This window comes from Spermophilus citellus (assembly GCF_964194105.1).
Source record: "Spermophilus citellus genome assembly, chromosome: 16".
In the NCBI taxonomy this organism is placed as follows: Eukaryota; Metazoa; Chordata; class Mammalia; order Rodentia; family Sciuridae; genus Spermophilus; species Spermophilus citellus.
This window is the reverse complement of record NC_138196.1, coordinates 13,348,797-13,356,656: the sequence shown is the minus strand read 5'-3', so window position 1 is coordinate 13,356,656 and position 7,860 is coordinate 13,348,797. Positions and strand designations below refer to the sequence as shown.

Genomic DNA, 7,860 nt, shown 5'->3' with positions numbered 1-7,860 from the left:
CCCTCATTCCTTAATTGGTTTAATTGTCTGACTGCCTGTAAAGGCGGGCCATGAGCCCTTGTGGTTTTTCTTGCCAAACTTCCTACATGTTGAAGACATGACCTTAAGGCAACCCCACACAGGGATCTCTGAGCAATTTGTTCTGTACTAAGATTTCACCCTTGATTCTATGATCTTTTAGTTGGAAAGAATAGAGATTCCCTCAGGTGCATCTTGGAGGGAAAAAATAAGAGATTTAATGAAAAGATACATGTGTATGCCACCCCAAGAAAGGTTGAAGTGAGTGATAGCAAAGGCATAAACCAGGATATCTTTGGGGAATTGCTTTTCCCTTCTGTGGTTTACTATTTCATGAGGATGCCTGCTCTGTTTTCATTTCACCACAATTTACCTGCCCTTTCCTCCTAACTTCATCCTACCTTCTGTATCATGGTGGACAGATCCCTCTATTCCATGGATATTCTTCTGTGCTCAGATCTCACTAACTGACAATGGCCTGTCTATCTCCAAACAGCACAAATTCTTCAAGAGAAATTAGATGGGTGTGTTTTGTCTTAACTATTCAGACATTGGGCTGCTTTTGAATCTGGTGCCCTCCCTGATCCAATCTGACTCTGGTTCCCTTGTCTTCCTGTTCATCAGGGATCATGATGGGGCATATCTTTTGGGGAAATTTCATGGGTCGGACCTGATCTTGCCAATCCAGGGAACATCCTTACAATTCCAGTTTTCTAACTCAGGCTTTAGTCAAGGCAGAGTAAACATACATAGAGTCATCTCAGCCACAAGTACTATGCCTGGTGGTCTCAGAGATTCAAACGAATGGGTGGATAGGAAGCACACAATGCCCACCAAAGAGAAGGGGTTTCTCCTCTATGGTGGTATCTTGGTGAATCAGCTGTGTACTCCAGAAGCCTTTTCTGACCACCCGGGTATATGTTTCTGCCTCTCACCTTCACCTTTTCCGGCTTCTGGTTAATCTTAACCTCTGACTCCATAGACCTCAGCCCAGAATTCTTAGTTATTGAGTTCTGATCTGTAACCCCTGGCCTCTGATGCTTGCCTCTTATACAGCTTGTTTGCATTTCCATGTTCTCATTTGGAGAAGTAGCCAGAGCATTAAGAAAAATTATGTGTGAAGAAAAATTTTAAGATAAAGTATTAAATGGTAATATAGAATTATTCTTACATTATGAATATTACTGTGTAAAATGTGATGTATATGGATTAAGAGAGAGATGGAGCAATTTTAAAGAGATAAGCATCATTCTGGGGTATGCAATGGAAGGTATTCACTTTGTAGTTTTTAAAAATTTCTTCAGTTGTTTGCTCTATTATTTTTACCTTTTATTGTTATTTAAAGGTAGGGATGGTAATAAGAGTGTGAACCTAAGGAGCAATCAGAGGGAGAAGGAAGTGCTTTCTAAATTAGCCAGGTACAACTGATTATGCAAAGTGACCCTGCAGCTTTGGCTGTCTCTCTGGAATAGCAAAAGAAATGTTTCAAGGCATATCGCCAAAAGTGATCAATAATTTTTCTTTCAAGTTTTCTTTGTCAATCTAATGATTGAAAGGGTGAAAGGTACTAACAGAAGCATGGGTATATTGTGGGGAATGCTGCTTAGAGGGTCAGAGCTAGAGTTGGGGCTCATATTTTAAAAATTGAAGCATTCTGGGCAGGAAAAGCCAACAGAATGAAGCAGAATGGCCTTTCAGGGTGATGTATTTGGAGGCTGCTGAGATGCCCAGAGATTATGCAGCGGTCTCAGATGGGGTTGAGGGTTTTCAGGGGCCCAGATCTTAGAGGCCCATGTTAACCAAAGCCCAGGTGACTAAGGGATAGCAAGCAGGATGGGAAGTCAGTCCTCTCCAGCTAATGCCTGTTTAGCTACTAGAGATTTTAAAGCAGAATCAGCCAGCTGTGTGCAATGCCAAGGACAATTGCCTCGGGCCTCATTACTGGAAGCATCCCTGCACATCAGCTTTCCGGCAGGGTGCTACGGCTTCTTGCAGTCTGGTTGCACTGCTCCAAACAGCACTTAACACAGAGAGAATTTGTTTTTATGCCGCATGATACATTTGGTGTCTATAATATATAAGTGACTTTAGTGTTTTCACATAGGCAGATCTTCTGTTGATGAAGGTCATATATCAGAATCCAGGGAACATTTCTGCATCTCCATAGGTTTCTGGTAGAGGTGGAGGTAGAGGATTCTGGGTGTTGACTGTAACCCTTTTGCACTGGTAGTTGAACAGGTAAATGTCAGTGGCTCTAAGGATGTGGCTCTTAGCTTAGCGAGTTCAACTGCACCTTGAATGCCCAACAAACAAGGGTGAAAGGAAGATGAGAGATAAGCAAGAATGTAGAACTAAGAATCCAGGAGTTGCATTCTCGCTATTAGCAGCTCTGCAGCTCATTTGTGAACCTTCTGCAAATCATTCGTTCTTTCAACATCTTTCAGTTTCTTTTCTACCATATGGGAATAGTGCTATTTTAGATTTGTTTTAAGTTTTATTAATTATTGCCTGATTCAGTTACTTTTACTTAAAACAGGAAACCCATCCTAAGTTTCTTAGCCAGAGCCTAATAATGTCAAGCTACTGAGCCCTTTATTTGAATCACATTGGCATCCTGAACATCGTCATCCTGTCCACACTCTTTCTAGCTCTTCACAGCTCAGGTCTTCTTGGCCTCTAACATCTTGTATCTCAGGAATGATGACATAAACCCCTTGGGTAAGAAGCTTAAGACCCCATCCTAAGACCCCAGCTTAAGACCCCTCCCCACGCATTCATCTCTTGGACTTGGCCTCCTAGACCCTCCCTATAATATCCTGGCCCACTAAATGCTTCCTGACCCAGTTCACCTGCATCCTCCTGGCCCTACTATTGAGAACTACACAAGCTGTACTTAATTCTAAGTGATTTTATTCAGAGTTCTGAATGAATATCAGTCAAAAACCATGTTGGTATAAAGCAGGAACTTAGCCTTTCTTCCTCTTGTTGATAAATATTTCTAATAAATATTACCACTCCACAGTTGTCCTACTTGGGGACTGACTAGATTTTTAAAATATAGAAAACAACAACAAAAAAACCTAACACCAAAACAAAAAAAAATCCATAATAAAACTTAGAACACCCATTCCAAAGTTTATTACATATAAAGTGAGTCATAAGAGACTTAAAAATTTCCTCCATAAGCAAAAAGTAATCTGTGGACAAAATATTTTGAAAATGCTATACCATGCATGAAAACATATGACAGGCTCTGAGAAGTCCCATGTTAAAGAGGCCTCTTTATATTGCCTAACTCAGTATTTGCCACATTAATTTGACCAAGAATCCTACCTTCCTTTGACCAAAAATACCTAGTCATACTCATGATGGTACTAGAGTTACCTAGAATGTATTTAAGGCAACATCACTTTAATGTTCTTTCTCCATCTCAACATCACCATCATCATTATTTAATAAGTCTCCAGTTGGCTGCAGGTTATAACACATTAGTAATTAGAAAAGGGGCAAGGCTACACAAATATTGTGTTTACATGTGGACAGCAGCACATGGCGATATAATGCATTGGTCACTTAAAGATGACTTAACAGTTACCCATAGGAATAATGTCCTAGAAATATGGAGTGTATTATATATTCTGGGGAAGTGGCCAAAGTGAAAATATTTAGGGTTCTTTATAATCAATCTGGAAGAAAAACTACCATATATCATACAAAATCCTTTGGAAATGACTTTTAAGAACTCTACTAGTGCCTGAATACAGTAAAATATAAGAAGAAAAAGGTTACAATAAGCGGTATCCGTATTAGAAATAACCTGAATACAAATGCAGAGATAATTAGTGAGCGGTGGAATTCTGGAAGCTGGGAAGCACTTGGACTAAGTATAAAGAACTTAGCACCTGAGCAAACAGATCCAAAATATGCAAAAGAAACTTCCAGGAATTCATTTGAGTTCACAGAATCCTTGAAGTCCACACCAGCTACCCTGGAAGCTAGAGTAAAGACACCTTGGTTTGGAAATCTCAGGAGCATTTACCTCTCCAGGGTCCTTCCAGCAACTTTTTTCCTTCACCTCATTAAAAGACTTGAGAGTGTAAAACAGAATCTATGATTTGGAGGCAGTCAATAGAATGCTTTTACATTTTGTAACACCATATTCAACAATTTCTAAATTTGGAAAATCAGTTCAGATTGCACACAAGCACTAACTTTAAAACTTAAAACCTTACAGGTTTCTACAAAATACTTGTGAATAAATATATTCCACAGAAAAACAACAGAAAAATCAACACCACTCAAACAAATCTCAGCAAGAAGCACAAGATCACTATATTCATAAGTACAGAATATATGATACATGCTAAGAGTATTTTTCTCCTAATTTAATTTAATTCACCTAGGCAATTTTTGTTTAAAGCATTTGCAAAGCTTTAAGGAAGCAAACATAGCTAGCTAGCCTCTTCTGCTGCACATACATTCAAGGATAATACATTCATCTCCTGATATTGTTCCACAATTTAGAAATCAAAACAACAAAATTTGTTTCTTACCTGCAGTTAGGAGAGGATTAAGGGTTATTTCAGCTAGATCCTTCTGAATTCTGTTAGTGAAATGGGAACAGACAAAAAGGATTTGAGACAGTCTACAGAATAACCAGAAAATCAGAATGCCCTCTACCATCATGCAGGTAAATGCAAGGCTGGTTTTGCCTTCAGTAATGCTAACATGGCTGCTTCCTCTTTGTTCTTAGAGGCATAACTCAAAATCCTTAACAGAAAATTGCAGCTTTTTTCTCACTTGCTGCTGTAAATAGGTAAGTCATTTACATCTGATTTGAGAAAGTCCTCCACTACTACTCAACAAAAGGATATAAAATCTATTTTAAAACTCTTTTTACCAAAGAAATTCTCTTTTCAAGCTTATATGCAAATGAGACAAAACGCAAGGAGGAAAAGCACTAGAATATTTTTGACAATGACTTCAATCCACTTTTACTATGGTAAAAATTAGAAAGCTATTGCAAGAGCACACTAATAGTTTTGTCAATATTTTATCTGTTTAAAAAAAGTTTAAAATTTACAAATACCTTTACCAATGAAAAACTTCCAAGGACTATTTTAGCAATCTTACTTAAATATTTCTTTTCTCTGATCTTAGGTACAGCATGTAAATTTATATTTCATACTCTTGGAGGAAAGAGGGCCTTGAGGTAAGGGGAAAAAGAGCATTTCTCTGATTTTCTTGAAATTTAAAATGTTTTCAAAAGTTGTTTAATGTTCTCTCCACAAGATTACAACACACTGAGAAGAATTTTAAATTATTTCAAAGACTGCTGCTATTCAATATAATATTCTCAAGTTCATCAGTGTTTGATTAATGGTGCAATGACAGTGAAAATGTATAGAAAAATAAGAACATGAATCACTATAAAATGCAATAATTGATCAGTTTTTATATTCTCTTTTTCTTTTAGTTGTGATCAATGAAAAACAACAAAACATCAACATTAGGTAATGCTATAGGTACATTTTATGTTTGATACAAGAGTTTACTCAATAAAACCACTATCGATGATGGAGTCCCATTGATGGATTTTTTTGCCATCATAGAAAATAAAAGTCAGCAGGAAACAAATAATCTTTCACTTACAACCAACAAAATGTTTTTTCCTGCTGTTGATTTTCACTACTATGTCAAGAACATCCACGAGTTTTAAAGATGTGCAAAGTTTTAACAGCAAAGTGACACCTGAGATTGTTAATGGCTACTTTTCAGTTTTATTTGTTCTCACAAGAAAGGAGGGATAACTACAAAAAAATATATACCTATTATGCAGGATTTAAAGACTTGTTTGTAAAACTATGCAAATTTAAAATCTGCTTTTAAAAAAAGCCAAGGCCTGACATTCAACATTTTTTTAACAAATATAAACTTTTTTGATCATTTCCTTTCATGAAAAGTGACACATTTCCTTTTATGAAGCTGCCACCACAGATGCCTGGACTGACACCCACGTGGACACGTGCTAAATTCACTCGAGAGTATAACTCACAAAAGGAAACATCCCCAATGTACCATCTAATTCAGTTTCCCAAATTTTCCTTGCCAACTCCTTAAACTGTCAGAATGAGAATTCAGTCTCTAGGACTCTTGCTGAAATTACCAAAGTACAGAATAAGTTTGCTTAGAAGCATAATTTTAATGAGGACGTTTTCATGCTCCCTAAAGGATGACAATTCATTCAAGTACAAATAAATTGGTCATGAAGTATTTCTGGAGTATTGCTTGGAAGACAACCTGACAATGTTACCTTTTAGCACTAGTGGATAGCTTAGCAGTGGTTTTGCTAGAGAGTTTGGTGCTCTTCTTCCGATGGGTGGCAGAAGGTTCTTTCTTCATGATCTTCAGGCTCTGGAGCAGCAGGGTCTTGCTGGTCCGAATCTGAACTGCCACTGCTGGTGCTGGGGCTGTCATCATCATCGGACATTTGCTTATCACTGGCCATCTTCATGAAGTTATCACTTGGAAAACTTTTTTAAAGAGAAAATGGAAGAAATGTTAATCTAAGAAATCAATCAACAGCTTTTCCTTATCTTAATATCATTCCCAAATTGTATCTTTATAAAAAGGCTTCAAAAGTGTTCACATTCATTGTATGAAAATGTTACTGGGGATAGGATGAGTCTTACAATGCCAGCTCTCAGGGATTGTCCAAAATTACCCACTCACATTTTTTTCCATTCCTTGGATAATCTATCAATTGTCTACTTTCTCAGAAGGCATGAAAAAGATTTGCAGGGGAACTTAAGGAAAGAAGTATTAACAACATATGACACACTGTAAGTAACAGATTTTTATGAAAAATGTTAAGTCACTACAGATCTAAATATTCACAGACTGACATGGGTCAGAGCTACCAAATTCCCTTTCCCGGAGGAAAACATTCCCTGTTAATCGCTCATATGCTTATTTAAGGTGAACATTCCTCTTCTATGCACGTAAAACCTTTAAACACAACACTGGGAAATTTAAAACTTAACTAACAAGCTACTCTAGCCTTTTCCATGGCCAGCAGTGAAGATTCATCCAGCCACCACCATGGGAAAAGCAGAATCCAAACTGCACTTTCTGAAAAAAAAAAAACAGAAACACACATCATCAAAGTTCCTTGCTCGATCTTTACATCACAGGGGACATTTTATCCAAAATTAACAAAAAGAAGGGTAAAAGCCCAAGGAAAAACAACAAAGCCCCAAGAACTGCAACAAACCTCTGCGCCCTCATAGGCCAGCCGCTGCTGCTGCCGGCGTCCACGCAGCTCCACGGCCCTTTGTGGGGAGAGCCGCCCACGGACAGCTCGCGGCCCAGCCGCCAAACAATAGGAGCAGCCAACAGGCCCCACAGCTCGCGGACACCGGTGGCGCGGACGCCCGGCGTGAACGTAGCTGCCGCCGCCGCCGCCCTAACTGCCCACCCTCCAGGACCCCAGCCCCACCGCCCTACCTTGCCACCTGAAGGAAGCTGCCACTGCTGCCGCCCCTACTGCCCCACACGCGGACCCCAGCCCCGCCGACTTACCTCCCAGCGGGAATGAAGCTGCCGTCGCCACCGCCCAGGCTGAAGCCCACGCGGACACCATCCCTGCTGCCCTACTTCCTGGCGGGAATGAAGCTGACGCCGCCACTACCACAGTCCTAGCTGCCCCCAAAGCCGACCTCAGCGCTGCCACCTTACCTAGCGGCAGAAAGGAAGCCGACACAGTCGCCGCTGCCGCCAACCTGGCTGCTGACCCCCACGCCACCTTACCTCGCGGCCAGAAGGAAGCAGCCGCTGCCACCC

At 39.8% G+C, this 7,860-nt stretch overlaps 1 long non-coding RNA gene across 1 annotated transcript; it reads right to left on the bottom strand.

Annotated features, from left to right (window-relative positions):
* Nucleotides 1-4,540: 4,540 nt before the first annotated feature.
* Nucleotides 4,541-7,544, bottom strand: LOC308635238. Its single transcript, XR_014019168.1, has 4 exons — nt 7,292-7,544; nt 7,066-7,149; nt 6,332-6,551; nt 4,541-4,621 (listed from the first exon to the last, which is right to left on the bottom strand). It is a non-coding gene; the product is annotated as an uncharacterized lncRNA (long non-coding RNA).
* Nucleotides 7,545-7,860: the final 316 nt, after the last annotated feature.